Genomic DNA, 20106 nt, shown 5'->3' with positions numbered 1-20106 from the left:
CGCACCCGTCCTGGCAGGACCAGGGCACCCAGCGCCCCTGTCCCAGTCTTCTGAGCTGCAATTGCACATAGAGCTCTGTCTCAATCTCCTCTTTCCGGATCTGTGTCCTGCGGCGTCGTCCGAATCCCGAAACCTGCAATAATATCTGAAAAGGGGGAAGGGCGGCTATATAGGGTTTTGCCTTAGTCAAACCCCTGCTTTGGTGATTTCCACCTCCACGAATAGCCAAGTTGTTTTGTAAAATGTATTGTGTGTGCAGACCTAGTGTGTGTGCAAGGTCCAAAATGCAAGAAAGCAAACTAGAGCAACCTAGAAAGTAAACCCTAATTGCTTGTAAATGATAATGCAAATGCTCTAAATCAAGATGCAATGTGATCTAAAGCATGAATAAATGATATATCAAAGCTTATGTAAGGACATGAAAACAATATGAAATCATACCCAACCCTCAAGGGAGGAGTACAAGCCAATCTTTAGTCGGTAATCTCCTATTGTTCTTCAATGTCTTCCAAGCCCTAATTGGATGAATGAATGGATTTGATAGATGCTTGATAGAATGATGTTAAGTGTTGTTGAAGTCTTCAAAGATCTGCTCTTTCGCTGCATATCAAGTTCCTGGAAACAAAAATCCCATCCCTTCAAATGAGGAAAGAGAGCTTTTATGTATGAAACCCTAGGTCGTAAATTCGTATTTTGGCCGACCTAGAGATTGAATATCCCGCCAATTTCTTGGGGTTAAGCTTTATTTTATGATTGGATCGCGCTCCCAAAATTTCGGAAAAAATGTCCGGGACCATGTTGCATGGGCGCCATGGTCCCGACAACTTTTCACCAAATTTTTAGGGCCGTTGGATATGATGATTTTAGAGAGAATCCCGAAGTTACAGGTGATTTCGAGATGTTTAGACCCCGAAACCAAGCCCCCAAGTTCGAAATAGGACTTAATTAGGGTTTTTGATTAAGTGATGTATTGAAGAAATGAAATGCGAAGGGCGCGCTTTAGTGAAAGGGCCCTACTTTATGATGTAGAAAATGATGAAATAAGAATTTAGACCTAATTAATTTGATTAATTAAGTGCTTAAGGAGAAATGCAATGCAGAATGCAAAATGCACTAAGGTGGGTGCTAAACTAGGTGTGAAATTGTACCACCCTAGCGAGTGCGTACAATTTACGACGCTACATTTAGCCCCCACTTTAGCGGTCATATGAGTACTACGTGCATATGCAAGCTAAAGTACAGAAAAGTAAACATTATTTGAAAAAGGATATATCCATAAGTCATCGGACGAAGCCCCCAGCGGTATCTACAGTACACAGTTAGGAACCGCACCCTACAAAACAAACGTTAGATCACAAAATCACCTAATGCTTACTAGGGAAAGTGATGAAATCTGTGAGTAGCTATATGCCCCCCCTGTTTCGACTTGCTTATTTAGGGAGGTGAAACAGGGTAACATGTTTACTTGCGACAAATTGTGTAATAGAGTGTTGATGAGGGGTGTTCACTAAATAGGCTTCATCAGAGCACTTTTTGGAACATCCCGAGAGTAGGGGAAGGAAAGTACGATTCCAACGCAACAAACGGCTCGAAAATCGCATCTCCCAAACTCAAGTTATGATAAGATGAATGATAGGGGAAAGATTAGGGTTTCGAGAAGTAAGAATAGACAAACTAGAGTATATACTGCGAAAGTGACACTTGTATTCGTCACTTTGCCGATTTCAGGATACTATTCAGTGCAGCGGAGCCCACCTAGTCATCATGCCTTCACGACGACCAGAGCGTCCCACGAGGATCGAGATCCTGCGCCAGGCCGTGATCGACGACGAGCCACTGGACGAGGTGAGTTGACTGAATGTTTGACTTTTGATTTCTCGCATGTTTGACTTTTCCGTGATCGAATGCGGACCCTGAACGCCGACCGGGGCCCACCTAGGGCGCCCTGGTCCCTGAGGGGCGCCCTGGTCCCCCCAGGGCGCCATGGTCCCTGACAGGGGCGCCATGGTCCCTGCAGGGCGCCATGGTCCCTAACAGGGTGCCATGGTCCCTGACAGGGCGCCATGGTCCCCAATCAGGGCCTGGCGAGGGGTTACAAGGCAAGCATTCAATGTTCAACAGTTTGCATTTGCGATTTCGATGATTGAGTACTGATTTTGGTCATGTTTTCGTTTTGCAGGGTCTCCCGTACATGAGAGAGCATACAGCGGGACACATTCTTCGCACTTTGCGAGATCAGATTCCACGGCTGACTCAGTCAGAGAGAGACACCCTATCGATAATAGGATTGTGGTATGTGACTCTTATGCCGGCCATTTGATTTCATCCTGCGATGCTGATGGCACTGATGGAGAGATGGGATCCTGACACCTGTACCTTTCACCTTCCGGTAGGAGAGCTGATGGTCACACTTGAGGATGTGTACCGTATACTGCGTCTTCCTATCAGAGGGGCGACAGTCACATATGCAACTAATCGGGTAGCAGAGGATCATCAGAGGGAGCAGATGTACTGCATAGGGAGAGTCATGCCGAGCGAGACGAGAGGTCGTATCATGGTCAGCTGGCTCTTACATCCTACAGGAGAGATACCACTTCTGAGACGCCTCATGATAGCCATCATAGCACTAGCCGTCTGCCCTAATGGGCGAGGGACACACATGCATGGGGGCCTCACATGGTGTATCAGAGGGATGGAGAGACATAGGAGAGTTTATGCATGGGGTCGGAGTATGCTTGCACATCTCTATCATGACCTTGAGGAGTATGTATTCGGACAGGGTTGTAGTTTGATGACATGCACACTTCTGCAGGTGTGGATCTTAGAGCACTTCACATGCACCAGGCCCGTCGGCTATCCACTGAGTATAGCGAGCGAGCGACCTAGGGTGTTCGCTTATCCACTGACCAGCGAGTGGAGATTTGGGGATTTGTTGTATTGGAGAGTGACTATTGACAGACTGACATCCGAGGTGATAGTGTGGAGACCTTACCTACTGATGCACAGATGGGATGGTATGGAGAGACAGTTAGCATGTTTACAGAGGAACCGCCTACTACGAGGACGATATGCACATATCATAGTCCCCTTCTACTTCGACCGAGTACGGAGGCAGTTCGGACTAGAGCAGTGTGTTCCAGCCGATGTGCCCATCTATACTTGACACTCACGGGTCCTTCCCAGACCTAGAGCAGTAGCGAGACCGACGGTGGATGATATCGAGACGACAGACTTGGAGGGATCAGATCAGGATGTAGTCACTGACTATTCTGCAGAGCCTGGAGCACAGCGTAGATATGTTTCATGGTTCATGAGATCGTATCCAGGTCCTATCTTTCCACCAGATCATCCGACAGGCTATCCAGGCCCATGGAGACATGGAAACCGAGACGAGGACGAGGGATCCAGATCAGAGGAGTCAGATGAGGGAGGGGGTCATGAGGAGACGGGAGATCCTGATCCACTTATAGGTGATCAGCCCAGTGACGAGGAGGAGGAGGATGCAGATAGAGAGGAGGACGAGGAGGATGCAGGTGATGATGCGGATGAGGATGAGGATGATGAGGAGGACGACGAGGAGGATGATATAGATGATGAGGAGGAGTCGGATGCAGCTCCCCACCATTCAGGAGACGATACCATAGCTCTGGATCCACCTTTTATTCCTCAACAGGAGGAACAGGAGGCGATACGGAGACCTGTCACCAGTACCGTCCAGCCTACACCCATCGTGGATAGAGTATTCAAGCGAGGGGAGCCTAGCGGTTCCCAGTCACAGATGCTACCATATCATGATCCCTACTGGCGCGAGGGAGATCCAGGTATAGTAGGTTTATATTGATTGATTAATGCTTTGATGATATAGAATGGTACTAACAAAGATCTATTCTACTGCCACAGCTAATGTGCAGGACTGGCGTTCCTTGATTCAGCAGGCAATGACAGACATCTCCATGATAGCACAGATTCCTAGTTCCTCACAGATTACGTACAGGCCTCAGGGGAACGCGGGTCGGCATGAGGATTTGTTCTTCCCATTTCGATTACAGGTAGATATATGGAGGGAGAGAGAGAGAATCCTATCAGAGGATCTCCGTCAGGCGCGGCAGAGAGAGGGAGTCCTATCGGAGGATCTCCATCAGGCGCGGCAGAGAGAGAGAGTCCTATCAGAGGATCTCCATCAGGCGGGGCAGAGAGAGAGGGTCTTATCAAAGGACCTCCAGCAGGTGCGGCGAGATCTAGTAGCGGCCCAAACCGAGGCTACCACCTATCGTGCGATCCTCATGGATAGGGATCGTAGGAGTTCCTCTCGGAGTCAATCACGATCTGTATCGCGCTACACACCCATGGGTCCACCTCCACGGCCAGATCAGGAGGGAGCATCCAGTCGACACTCTCCAGCCACTAGCCCTAGGGATAGGAGATGATTGTATGATGTAAGAGAGAGATCACATTTTGGATATATAGTGACCTATGTTTGTACACGATCCACACATATATATGTATATATACATGCTTCTCGTTCTGTCTCAAATGTGTTATCTTTAATGCCTAAAACAATGTATATTTTGTTTTGATTAAATCTAATACATTTGGTAAATGTACATGTATGTTTAGAATTTAATTTCTATGTGATTGATTTCTCAATGCTCCATGATTAAATTGATACATGTGTGACTTAATTAAAATTTTTAATCAAGTACAACATTGATGATAAGGAAGAAATATGCATTAAGTCTAAGAATCATATAACTAATGTGATTTAACTTAAACACAACATGATACGATTCTACTTAACACACATAAAGACACTGTATAATATGCTAGCATAATGGAAATGTAAATCTTTCACAATTTACATAAATGAATTCAAGACAAACTATAAAGTAAGAAGACACGCTTGTCAGGAACGAAGCAATATAGATTAAACAACATAACATTTAATTCTATTTTGCTTTAATTAAGAAACACTAACATATTATCCAATGTTGAAGATAGATAAGAAATGAAGAATTTAAGCATAATATCTACGCAAGTGCATAGCATTGATAGGTTCTTTAAGAGGCGTACCGTCTACATCCGCTATTTTGTAAGCACCTGATCCATAATCCTCAATAACGATATATGGTCCAAGCCAATTAGGACTAAATTTTCCCTTTTCGGCCGGCAAGGCATTCACATTGCGCTGATTCTCATAAAGGACTAAATCACCTACTGAGAAGGAACGTTGAATAACCTTATCATTATAGCTTCGTTGTAGAGTTTTGTGATACGCTTGGATATGCTCAAGAGAATTTATATGCTGTTCATCAAGCATCTCAAGCTGTTGAAGTCGTTGTTCTCTATAAGAGTCATCATCTATTATACCTTTAAGAGAAACCCTAAGTGATGGAATTTATAACTCTAAGGGCATAATAGCGTCAGCACCATAAACAAGACTATAAGGAGTAGTTCCCGTAGCAATTCGTACACTCGTTCGGTAGGCCCAAAGAGCGTAGATTAGCTGGTTACTCCAATCCTTACCGTGCTTATTTACGGTTTTACGAAGAATTTGCTCAATTATCTTATTGGATGATTCGGCTTGACCATTTGACTGAGGGTAATACGGTGTAGAAAATCGATGTTTGATATGATACTTCTTGAGGAATTTCTTCACGTCCTTGTTCTTAAACGAAGTTCCATTATCTGAGATAATAGTGGAAGGTATCCCAAATCGAGAAATAATGTTTTCTAGAAGAAATTGACAAATCACTTCAGCAGTAGTAGAGCGAAGGGGAATAGCCTCTACCCACTTCGTAAAGTAATCCGTTGCAGTTATAATGAAGGTGTGTCCTTGAGATGAAGGAGGAGAAATTTTTCCAATAAGATCCAAACCCCATGCGGAAAAAGGCCAAGAAGCTACTTGAGAACGAAGTTCTTGGGCAGGAGCATGAATCAGATTATTGTGTTGTTGACATTGGTGACATTTCTTAACAAATGAGAAGGAATCCTTCTGCATAGTTTGCCAATAGTATCCCATACGAAGCAACCTATGAACCAGGGATTTGCCCCCAAAATGCCCCCCACAGGCACCCGAATGTGCCTCTTCAAGAGTAACAGGGATTTCCGACTTGTTAAGACAACGAAGAAGAAGACCATCATAACCCCTTCGATAAAGGACATTAGAAAGGATGATATACCTAGCAGACAGCTTGCAGATTCTAGCCCTAGTGTTCCTATTAGCAGAATCAGGGAAGGTACCATCGATCAAATATCTTACAATATGCGAGAACCATTCATTTGAGTCTACAAAGTCACAACATGTTACCAAGCTAGAATCATCTTCAATAGCTGGAGAACTAAGATTGTGAATAACGAAGTTAAGATCGACCATAGGGTCCTCTAAAGATACTAACGAATCCACACATGCCATCGCATCCGCATGTCGGTTATCTTTTCGAGGGACCGGTTCTATGGTATAAGAATCGAAATTTTGTAATAAAGATATAGCAAGGTCTTTATATTGTGATAATTTGTCTTGTTTTGCTTGATATATTCCTGTTACTTGTCTTATAATTAATTGCGAATCTCCATAGATATGTATGTGTTTTACATTAAGAGCTAGGGCTGCTTTTATTCCTGCTATAAGAGCCTCATACTCAGCAATGTTATTGGTACACAGGAAATTTAGACGATATGATAAGGGAATAGGTTTCTTTGTAGGAGAAACCAAAACAACCCCTGCCCCCGATCCCGTACGACACTTAGAGCCATCAAAATATAACTCCCAAGTTTCATCTTTCTCTATAGAAAGAATGAAATCATCAGGAAAGGACTCAGGGTTAGGGAATGAAAAAGGTGAAGGAGCCTCAACTAAGTGATCAGTCAACGCTTGTCCTTTAATTGCTCTTTGTGAAACAAATTTAAGGTCAAATTCAATTAACATCATAACCCACTTAGCGAGACGTCCTGATAAATCAGTTTTAGAGAAAAGATGCTTCAACGGATCAAACTTAACCATGACATGGACTTCTGAATTTAAAAGATAATGTCTCAATTTTTGAGTCGCAAACACCACGGCCAAGCATTGTCTTTCTATCACAGAATATCGGGTCTCATAATCGAGTAAGGTACGACTTATGTAATAAACCGGACACTCCTTACCATCTTTATCATGTTGTGCTAACAATGCTGCGAGAGCATGAGAAGAAGCAGCTGTATACAGGATAAAGGGTTTAGAAGGTTCAGCAGGTTGAAGAATAGGAGGACTAGCCAAATACACTTTTAAATCTTCAAATGCTTGCTGACAATCCTCATTCCACTGAAAAGTGATATCCTTTTTAAGAAGTTGAGTAAAAGGAAAGGTATGATCCGCAAGCTGAGACACAAACCTACGAATAGCTTGAATCTTTCCTTGTAAGCTTTTAAGTTGAGATACATTTCGAGGAGGTGGCATGTTAACAATAGCATCTATTTTCTTAGTATCCACCTCAATCCCACGATGCGAAACTATAAATCCTAATAGTTTTCCACTATCCACACCAAAAAAACATTTTCGGGGATTCAAGCGCATGTGATATTTATGAATTCTTTCGAAGATTTGACGAAGGACTTTAACATGATCCATGCGAAGAAAGGATTTAGCCAAAATATCATCAACGTAATCCTCTAAAATCTTATGCATATAATCATGAAAGATAAGGGTCATCGCTCGTTGATAAGTTGCACCGGCGTTTTTAAGTCCAAAAGGCATCATTATCCAACAAAACGTACCCCAAGGAGTGGTGAAAGCAGTTTTGTATTGATCTTGAGGGTTAATGAAAATTTGATTGTAGCCTGAAAAACCATCCATGAAGGATAAGAGGGCATGTCCTGCCGTAGAATCAACTATCATATCAATGTTTGGAAGAGGGAAATCATCTTTTAAAGAAGCCTTATTTAGATCTCGAAAGTCGGTACACATTCTTATTTTGTTATCTGGTTTAGCCACAGCGACAATGTTTGAAATCCATGGGGAATAGTCAATAGGGCGGATAAATCCAGCCTCCAATAATTTTTCAATCTCAGCTTTAACAAGCAGAGCTATCTTAGGATTCATTTTTCGAATCTTTTGTTTCACGGGCTTAGCATCAGGAACTAAGACAATATTATGAGTAACAATCTTAGGATCTATACCAGGCATGTCAGAATATGCCCAAGCAAAAATCTCAGGGAATTCATGCAACAGTCCTTCATATTGTTTCTGTTCCTCTTTATCCAAACATTTTCCAATTTTAATGACTTTTTCTTTGTTGCAAGGATCCATCGTAACATCAGTGGTATCACTTATGAGAAGATTACTTTGTTGAGGAGTATCCTTTAACTGAGGGAATTCTTTCACAGTCTTATCATCATCAATCTCTTTTCCAAAATAAGCTTCAGTGTTCAAACAATAAGGGAGTCCCCTGTTGTGATGATAACGAGGAAGAGTGTCATAGGCTCCCAAGAACTCAGCTAAAGCGTCGTCGGTAGGGAAGATATCTAGAGCACAATCACCCGAAGAATCCTCATCAATATACTCAGGGTGTTGTATTGATAAAGATGTAGAGATGGCATTAACACTAATGCATGGTCTTTTAGAGGCTTTAGTACGTCTGCAGGGATTATAGCCAAGTCCAAAGGCATAATGTTGAAAATTAGTCTCTAGAGGAACTCTAATCCCTTGTTCATTAGCACCACAACCTTTTCCATGATACCCATGCTTAGCAAAAATGCGAAAACCACGACCATAGCGATCAGCCATTTCAGGAAAAGAAGGTGGTTTTTCATAAGACAAAGAATCAAACTCTTCATATTTATAGATGTGAGAAGAGGAAGTTTGAGAAGCGGCCACAAAATTATTACTCATAGCTTCAGGTAAGGTTGATTGACTTTTAGCTTCTTCTTTCTTTTCAACTTTGTGATTTCCAGCTTCTTCCTTCTTTTCAACTTTAAGTTCTCTAGAAGGAATCTTATATTCACCCACAAAGGTAGGGTTAAAGTCAAGAGATCCCCAATCATCTTCTACGAGAGCCTTCTTAGGATCAAAATCCTTTTTATGTGTAGTTTCAAGCCGAGAAGGATCTTCCTTAGGAATTCCAGATTCATCCCAAGGATTTTGATCATCGGAAAGCGAAGACTCATCGATAGGTTTCTTGTTTAAAGAGTCCTCACTAGACGAGGATGGCTTAGAAGAATCTCCTTTGGAATTAGATGTTTGTAGACAAGCTTGAAAATTAGTATCTCCCATCAAAGTATATGTCTTATTGTTATAGATGAATTTAACTTGTCTATGCAATGTAGAGGGGACAGCTTGCATACTGTGAATCCAAGGCCTCCCTAATAACAAGTTATATGTCAAATTTCCCGGCATAACATGGATAGGAGTAGGCAAAGTAACAGGTCCCACTGTGAGAGGTAAGGTGATGATACCTAATGAAGTCTTAGCCACATTGTCAAAGCCACGAATGGAACGAGAGTCAGGCTCCATAAGAGAAGTATCCACATTCATCTTATGCAATAGATTGATGCTACACACATTAAGGCCAGAGCCATTATCTACTAGTGTTCATCTTATAGCAGTGTCTTTCATGACAACCACAATCATCAAGGGATCATATTGTTGTTGGACTTCACAAGTAGGCAACTCATCTTGTGTAAACACAATTTGAGGCTTAGGACTCATCACAGAGTTAACAAAAGATGCTATATTACTAGATGTATTCGGTGGAGGAACATTCAAATCTTTCAAGGCATCTTGTAACATTCCATGATGAGTGGAAGAAGTTTGAATCAAATCCCAAAGGGATATCTTAGCAGGGGTAGCCTTAAGCTGTTCTATGAGATCATATTCCTTACCCATAACTTGCGAAATATGAGGAGCTTGAGGAAGAATTGGTTGAGGATTAGGAAGAGAGACTGGAACAATAGGAGGAGGATTAGGTTGCTTATTATTTCTGGTATGATAAGTATGGGCAACCGCATGATAACTCTCTCTAGTTATTTGCTTAGCATAATTGTAAGGACTTATAGGTAGTCTTCCTTGTACGGTAATGATTGGTTTATTCGGAGTACAAAAGGAATCATGATCATACCTCCCTTGGACAGTAAGGAGAGGAGTCTTAGGAATTTGAAAGGTGGAAGAAGGATAAGCACCTTGGACTTCAAAGAGAGGCTTGTTATATTCATTCAAATTTATCATGTTAACCAACTTAGAGGTCTTGTTTTTGTTTATAGGTTTCGACAAAGCCACACAGTCATCAAGAGCATCATCCAACAAAGCATGATCATAGCGGTTAAAAGGTTTGTCTTTTGATTCAAAAGGAGACATCTCCTCATAGAGGGGATTATTGAAAACAACCATGTTACTAGATTCAGGGGAAGAGTGGATAGGAATGTATCCTTGATAGGAATCATTCGACTTATCTTTCTCATCACACCTAAATGGCATAGTAACAAAGTTTATGAGTTTTTGGTAAAATGAAGGTTTAGCATCCTTAGGGTTTAAAAACTCATCTAAAGCTTCATCTAATTCATCTTGGCTATACTCATAATAATCATCAAATGCATGAACATTTTGCAAATAGAAATCTGACATTTTGAACAGATTGCATAAAATTTAAACCCACAATGCAAAGAAACACAAGTTTTTTTTTCCCTTCCTTTTTTTTTTTCTTTTTCTCTTTTAATGAAAAACACACTAAATCTAGATCTAGATCTAAAAAATGCAATGCAAGAGGAAGCAATGATAGTTTCACGTCGGGTTCACCAAAATGTGTAGGGGAAAAAGCGAGACTAGGACAATGTACCCTAATCCTAACTTTTGACACACATTGCGGAATACGAAAGAGCCTAGAGATATCGCACGGTTGGCTACTTCTTTTAGTGAAAGAGAGAGAGCCACGGGATATCTATTAGGATTTCTATTCCCTTGTTGAAATTGAAAGCTAAAATGATACAAGTTCAAACCCTAACCTCGAAATGTAAGTATGAACTAGTAACAGGTTTGCAGAATTGAGATTAAACAATGAACAGCTGTAAATGTAAGGATAAAATAAGAATGCAGATATGTACCTGGAGTCGAAATCAGACTGAAAATGTTCAGGACGGGGGCGCGGGTGCCACTGTCCTGAAAACTGCACCGGAAACCACTGTTTTGCACCTTGAAACACTGTCTGGAAACTATCAGAAAGCTGTCTCTCCGGAGGACCAGGGCACCCAGCGCCTCTGTCCCAGGGACCAGGGCGCCCAGCGCCCCTATCCTGGCAGGACCAGGGCGCCCAGCGCCCCTGTCCCAGTCTTCTGAGCTGCAATTGCACACAGAGCTCTGTCTCAATCTCCTCTTTCCGGATCTGTGTCCTGCGGCGTCGTCCGAATCCTGAAACCTGCAATAATATCTGAAAAGGGGGAAGGGCGGCTATATAGGGTTTTGCCTTATTCAAACCCCCGCTTTGGTGATTTCCACCTCCACGAATAGCCAAGTTGTTTTGTAAAATGTATTGTGTGTGCAGACCTAGTGTGTGTGCAAGGTCCAAAATGCAAGAAAGCAAACTAGAGCAACCTAGAAAGTAAACCCTAATTGCTTGTAAATGATAATGCAAATGCTCTAAATCAAGATGCAATGTGATCTAAATCATGAATAAATGATATATCAAAGCTTATGTAAGGACATGAAAACAATATGAAATCATACCCAACCCTCAAGGGAGGAGTACAAGCCAATCTTTAGTCAGTAATCTCCTATTGTTCTTCAATGTCTTCCAAGCCCTAATTGGATGAATGAATGGATTTGATAGATGCTTGATAGAATGATGTTAAGTGTTGTTGAAGTCTTCAAAGATCTGCTCTTTCGCTGCATATCAAGTTCCTGGAAACAAAAATCCCATCCCTTCAAATGAGGAAAGAGAGCTTTTATGTATGAAACCCTAGGTCGTAAATTCATATTTTGGCCGACCTAGAGATTGAATATCCCGCCAATTTCTTGGGGTTAAGCTTTATTTTATGATTGGATCGCGCTCCCAAAATTTCGGAAAAAATGTCCGGGACCATGTTGCATGGGCGCCATGGTCCCGACAACTTTTCACCAAATTTTCAGGGCCGTCGGATATGATGATTTTAGAGAGAATCCCGAAGTTACAGGTGATTTCGAGATGTTTAGACCCCGAAACCAAGCCCCCAAGTTCGAAATAGGACTTAATTAGGGTTTTTGATTAAGTGATGTATTGAAGAAATGAAATGCGAAGGGCGCGCTTTAGTGAAAGGGCCCTACTTTATGATGTAGAAAATGATGAAATAAGACTTTAGACCTAATTAATTTGATTAATTAAGTGCTTAAGGAGAAATGCAATGCAGAATGCAAAATGCGCTAAGGCGGGTGCTAAACTAGGTGTGAAATTGTACCACCCTAGCGAGTGCGTACAATTTACGACGCTACACAACCTCACTATGATTAGCTTGACCTAGCAGGATATATTTACATGTTCGTGCTTGGTAGTCCAAGATAGAGCCACATGTTGTATACAAAATTAAACAATAAAAGTGGATGTGCAACATTGTTTAAGCTATTGGAACCCCAATTGTTCTATCTTTTTCCTTTTTTTTAGTTATCAAATATTGGCATGCCTTAGCAATTCAAGTTTGAAGTCAATAATCCAAGTGCTTCACTCAAGTCTAAAATCTTGTGCTTTATTTCATGATCAAGATCTAATGTTTAAAGTTTCTATATTTTTGAATAGTGAGCTTCATTTTAACTTATATGTTTTTTATCCTATTTTATTAATAATGTGATGAGCGACTCTAAGATTTTGACTAAGAACTTAATAACGTAGCATGATTATTTACTAGTTATCATTATACAAATAGCCTAACTAGTTGGTCTAGTATGAATTTTTGCAAGGATGGGGCCTTCCAATTAATTATAAAACAATTTTAGCAATAGATCTTGTCATTGTCAATCACTTGTATGTATAGTTTGATCATCAACTTGTTATTAATTATATGGGCACCACCTTTATTGGTTTCCTTTATTCTCCTAGTTAGGCAGCCTAGATTATTTCCAAAATATTATATGAGGTCAACTATAAGTCATTTTATGTCTATCTTAGCCCAATGTATGAGGAACCACCCTATAAACATTACTTTTCACTAAATGACATGATTTTTAAGGACTCATCATGGATAAACCTACTACAATTTCTTGTACAAAAAAAGACAAGAATGTAGGACTATTTGTAAACATATAATTATAATAAGTTTGAAATTAACATATGAATCATTTCAATCAATTATATAAGGTATTTAAGCTATTATTTCAATTAAAATTCAGTCCAATTACCTTGAAAATTTATGATTTCTCTAAGAGTTATTCTCAAAATGATGATCACTTAGGATGATTGAGTGTTCTACTATACAACATGTTGGCAAAGCTACCACCTCATTAACATTTGGAGTAGACTAACAAAGTAAAATAAGATCAATATATAAATTAATATATTTAATTACTCACAAAAATGATATGCATATAGGGGAAAAAATTATACATGTAGAAAAAATATACCAACAATTCTAGGCCAAATATATTCAATGGTTGAAATAGCACCATGATTAACTTCTCTAACTTCCTTCTCTATCATCAACTAATATCCCTCTTAAATATAAATTAATGCTAATCTTTGTTTTATTAATTTTACATAAAATACACTATGAAATGACTTTAAGATTTACTTGTAAGAAAAAATGACCAAGTGCTTCTCTTCACTAACCACTAATGGCTCTACCTATGTTCTTTTTCTAATGTTATGCATGTGTTTTATATCCTAATGGATCATCTTATGTAGGTGTCATACAATGGATATCATATTCATAGTTTTTAGGGGTGGTTCACGAGTCACTTTGAAAGCACCTATACATAAATGTTGAACATAGTGAATGATGAGAAAAAAAATTAGAGGAATACACTAGTCCACCGACATCAATCAATTAGAAAAGTGAAATAGTATCACATAATTGTGAAAATTGGGAAGTATATGTAATTAAATGGCTAGTCAAAGAGTGTAAGACATGGAGGCTCTAAATTACTACATTTGCAACAATATCTAGGTATGATATTTGGAGGCAAGGAAGGAATAAGAGAATGGGGAATAAATGTGGATTGAATTTGTTGCATTTACCTCATTCTTGTGTGATTGTGCCTCTCTTTATCTTGTGCTCTTTCATTTTGTTGTTATGAGTTCTCCCCAATTCCCTCTTTTAACTCCACATAACTATGCTGCTTGGAAAATTGATGCTTGGAGTAAGTTAATGAAAAAAAGGATCAACTCATTATATTGATGGAACTATTGTGGCACCACCTGATCCTAAAGATAATCCTAATTCTCAAATGGATTGGCTCATAAAAAGTACTATGGCACACAAAACATTAAGGAAATAAGTATCAGTTTATCTTCTCTTTCACATTGATAAGTGTAAAATAATTAAGGTTTCTTGAAAAAAATAGCTCAATTGTATGGAAAAGTTGACGAGATTAGGGGTTACAAGCTTGACAATGATCTCACAAATTTAGATCCTAAGGATTTTGATACAATCCAGGACTATGTAACTAAGGCAAATGAGCTAAGAGTAAAACTCAATGTTTCTAGCATCTTTACTAGTCATGGGTGAGACTAAGGTGATGGCAAGTGTAGTGTGTAAGATGCTAATTTGGAATAGATTTCTGGGGGAGTTGGAGTATATATTGGATAATGTGATGGTAGGTAGAGGAATTCCTCTATTGAAAGACTTCTATATAATTTGAGTGAGAGGCCACATAGTAGATAAATTCCTTGTTGTTTTCTCCACTTTTTGTTCTCTTCTATAAAGGTATAGACTTTTTCGCGAGTAGAAGTGTTCTTTTTTTGAAGCACATGTTATATTTGGTCTCAAAAGATGGGCTAGGATGTTTACAAAACTATATCAAAGAGGATAAATTATTTGGGTTTGCAAGTGGTGATTAGGCATTAATGGTGGCTAAAGTTTTAGAAAGCAAGAAAGAGGATTTGATTATAGTCTTTGGTGAGGAAGATATAGATGGTTAGGAACATAGGAATTGTGTTCTAGAATTCCCCAAGAAACATTTGGGGACAACCACTACTAGTGGAGACGATGCAAAAGGATAGAAGTATATTATTTCTTTTGTAATATGGTAACTACTCGAGTATTTTGTTAATCTATAAGGTGTTGTAGTAGTGAGTTGTCGAGGATGTAATGCTAGTATGGATCTATTTCTTAGCACATAGGTACATAAGTTTTATTCAACATAAGCTTCCCTTTGTTAAGGTCAAATCCTATTAATTTGTGTCAGAGGTTTGATAAGTATGTTTTAATATTTTAATATAATAAGTGCAACCCCTTTAATTGCTATTTATAGATTAAAATATATATATATATATATAAAGAGGTAATGATATGATATAAAAATTTATTTAAAAATTAAATTAAATAACTATTAAATAAATAAATTTATCTTATTATAATTCCTCACATAATGTGTATATATATTAAAAAAATCTTTATACATTAATTCTTATATATAGGAAGCCCTTCTTTAAATGTGGTTTACCTAATCTTCTATATAATTGTGTTCACATAAGAAATTAATAAATTAAATAAAAATAGACGGATGATATTAAGAGGTGTTTTGTATCTAATGAATTTACTAGCATATAAATATTTTTTACTAGATTTATTATTTTCAATCTAGCTTAAGTTAGAAGGGGAAACATATAGGTGACCTCATCTTGCAACATGAACATGCTACATAATACAAATCGTCTAATTTTTCAAGTTAATAGTCTTGCAAGGGTTTCAATGTTGGTGACTATAAAATTTTTCTATTTTAATCAATGTATGGTGTTACTTTTATTTACTTAAGGTTTATTTTATAGCTATATTTTTCTTAAATATACATTGGTGTTTATTTTTTTATTTTTTTTTACATTATTACATTCCAATTATGTTAAGAGACATAATTACAATAACAAGAAAGGAGTAAAGTGTAATGAAATAAATGCATTAAAAAAACATTGAAAGGTTAACATACAAAATAATAAAATACAAAACAAATAAAATGTATAATCCATCTTAAAAACTTAATGACTTTATTAAATTATTATTATTTCATTTTTAGCAAAATATTTAATTTACTAAATGAAATAGTAAATAGTAGATAATAATTTTAAAATAATAATATGATGAAATAAGAAATAAATAATTTATTTTTACAAAAATAAAGTACAAGTAGATTTTATATAATCTTTTGTTAGTGAAACTTTTCTTATTGATGAATATTTTTGCTATATTTTTTTTTGTTATAGTCACAACTTTATTGATCCTTTGTATAAATTCTTATGAGTACTAATATTTCATTTAGAGAATTCAATACCTATCAAATTAAAAAAAAAATTGTAAAAACTATTGGAAAGATAGGATTCAGTCATGAAGTTGGTCACACTTGAAAGGATCGACCTAGAAACAAACCAACCACAATAAAAAATGAACCTTAGTTAGATAGGCAAAAGATGATGAGGTAGTTACAAAAACCCTTGATACAAAATTAAATGAAAGATGTATTATAAAAGTAATATTAATTAATGAACTATGACTCATCATTCTAGAGGTGGAATGTAATGGCCTAGATGTGTAAACCAAAATTATTATTTTTCTATCATAAATTTGATCATAATTTACATGTCAAATTATTTAACATAATAATAAATATATAAATATATGGAATACCAATGAAATAATCTTTCTTTCGACAAATTTTCTTTTTTCCTTGTAAACCCAATTATTTTTAAAACTATTTTATAATATGTTTAACTATGAAGAATAACTGAAGATAAATCAAGAAATAAACATGAGAAAATATAACGAAAATAAAACAGTTTTTTGTTTTAAATGAATTATAGACAAATGTATATAAAGTATTTATGTTAATAATTTAATGACAACATAGATGACGTTACTTACTTTGACTTGACATATATTCAACTAAATAAAAAATATTTAGAATTAACCTTTTGTTTTTTTTTTGTTTTTTTTATATTAAATATCGAGAGACCAAAATAAGGAGAGTTTATACAAAAATGAGCATGGGAGGTAGAGCCTTAACCATCAACCAAAGAGATTATCTGACTGAACATAGACATCCTCCTACCAAAAAAGAGTTACAAGAGAGAGTATATACAGTGATCCATAAACATCAACTAAAGAGCTACTAAACACCTATTGTAGAATCTCATCCTAGTTTTCCAACCATGTTGTCCATCCTTGTGGGCCTTCCATCCACACCACCTTCTTCCACTCTAGGACCTAGGTAAACATCTCAAGCTTATCAAAGTAAGGACCTCTGTTGTCCCTAAGTTCCTTGATTAGTTTCTTTAGAGCCTCATCAAATGTCATTTGGTTCTCCGCAATTCTAGCCCATTCAAAGCCATCCTTCATCTCATATATGAACATGGTTGCCCTGCCACCCCTAAGGAAATGCAGCAGCTTCTCCCTCTCAACATTCATCAAAAAGCATATCTGCATAGCAATTTTATAACATCTGAGTTTCTTAAAAAACCCAGTAAGAGTCCTATCAGTACCTTGGAATTTTTCCTCATTTCTAAGTTTCCAAATAAACCAAAGTATGAAAGAAGAAAGAATTTTCCAGAATAGGTTAGCATCCTTCTTAAGGCCATGAATGAATCCACTAATAATATCAAGAGTACAAACATGTTCAGTAAGGGAGATTCCAAACATCAGCCAGACCTCTCTAGCAAAAATCCAATAAAAAAAGATGTGTTGCATAGTCTCAGGCTTCCTACATACAGAGCATAGGTCGAAGGAAGCAAACTTATTCCTAATAGGCATTCTATCCAACATTGGTTGCCACCTGAAGCATTTGATTTTAGGGGCAATGGGGGACTTCCATAGTTTCTCAAATTTTTTCTGCCAGGTAGAGGTATTAAGGTCAACATATTAGAGGGAGTTAACATGATCTATCACCATGGTATCATGAGTGAACAGTTTGTAAATAGACTTGGCTTTGACCTTGGAGACGAGGGAGACATCCTTCCATCAGAACGAGAGGTATCTATGAGTGTCTACATCAATGTTCCTAGGAAGATCTAGACAAGCACAAGCATTTTTAATTATATTGTAGGTTCTCTTATGCGAGGCAGGGAGGCCAAACTTATTGCTAAGATCCTCCCAACTGATGAGATTATCATGTTCCAAGATGTCCATGAGATATTTAATGCCCTTATTATACCAACATCTAGTAGAGCATCCTTGGGTTAAAGCAAGGGGTTTAGAGTTATGGTAGAGATTCCACCATAGTGATCTTTCCCCATGCAAAATGATATTACAGTCAATATTAGAGTTGGCAATAAGTTTACGCACATGCTCCCAGGCTTTCCAGATGGACTTAAACACCCAAGTGCCTTGAACAGACACAGAGAATCCGCCTACTACCAGATCACTAAAGGGGAGGGCTTTCCAAGATTTGGCATACTTGGGGACGCCATTTTGTATGTTATTTCTGACAAGAATCTTCCAAGGTTCCTATCCTTCCAAGGCATGAAATATCCACTTGGCAGCCATAGAAATTCCTTGCGTTCTAAGATCCTTAAGTCCCAACCTACCAAGTTTCTTATATATGTGGCACCAGATCTATTTGACCGTGTGGGCCTTTCTTTTACCCTTACCATCAGACCAAAGGAAGCGCCTGATAGATTTTTGGATCTCATAAATTTGGTAGTTACTGAACATCCAAATAGAGGAGTAGTATAAACTATAGGAGGAGAGGATTTTCTGGCAAACTTAGATCCTACCAACCAAGGATAGAACCCTATTGTCCCATTTGTTAAGTTTTTTGTCAATCTTTTCTTTCAGCCAAATCCACATGTCTTTGAGAGAGGGAGAGACATAAAAAGGGATACCAACGTATCTGACTATTTTATTGGGTCCTCCCCATGAGTATCCAAATTGTTGAAGCTAGTCTGGGGGTTCTTCTTTCCACCCAAGCAGAATAGATTTGGAATTGGAGATACGAGCACCAAAGGCTCTACCAAAGGTTGCAAGTTTTTGATTGAGGGAGTCAATGTTATGCCTAGAGAGCTCCAGGAAGAGTGTGGTGTCATCAACAAATTGTATGCTGAACAATTCAGAGTCATCTGGCATCTTAATGCCATGAACTTTAGGGGATAGGGTATCATCTCTTAGGAGGTAAAAGAGGGCATCCGAGGCAATGACAAACAGAGCACGGGAAAGTGGGCAGCTCTATTTAATGGATCTAGAAAGAGGATTAGGCTGGGAGAGTGACCCATTAGTTTGTTTTTTTAAAATTATAATAAATTATTATATACATAAATAAATTAAATATATTATACATAACAAACATAAAATAATTTTTAAATAATTATGAAATAGTATAAATTATAAAAATACAAATACGCTCTTTCTATATCTATATCTATTCTTTTATACATACATGAAAATGAATAAATTATATAAGAAACTAGTTCTATTAGAAGAGAATATATAAATATGCATTTAAGTAAAATGATATAACTCTTAAGTAAATAAAGAAATTCATGTTATTATAATTTTTTATGTTAGTAAGACTTCAAAACTTAAGATTGAGTGGCTTATATAATAAAAATGTACTATCATATTTAATTTTTACTAGATTTGTAATATATTTTACTTCAAAATTAATTAAGAATTATTTTATTTTATATTTACATAAATATATTTTTAACCTAGCTTGAATTAAGTGAGGTAATAAATGAGAGACTTCGTGATCTTTAGCATGAACATAAGTTAAAAGAATAAGTAATCTAAACTTACAAGATCACTAGTCTAATAGAGACACAAAATAATCAACCAAAACATTTCAAACCCATGAGCTCACTGATCTAGTAGGGACACAAAATCCATAAGCAATAATCTTTAAGTAAGAGTTTAAAACTTGATGACTATAACAACAATGCCACATTCTAGATAATACCTTATATATGACCACCCTTAAACCACACACAGCAAATAACTATTTTTTATTTACTTAAAATTATTTAATATTTTTTATAT

The sequence above is a fragment of the Cryptomeria japonica genome, chromosome 2, assembly GCF_030272615.1.
Source record: "Cryptomeria japonica chromosome 2, Sugi_1.0, whole genome shotgun sequence".
NCBI classification, from domain to species: domain Eukaryota; kingdom Viridiplantae; phylum Streptophyta; class Pinopsida; order Cupressales; family Cupressaceae; genus Cryptomeria; species Cryptomeria japonica.
Note: the sequence above shows the minus strand (reverse complement) of the source record.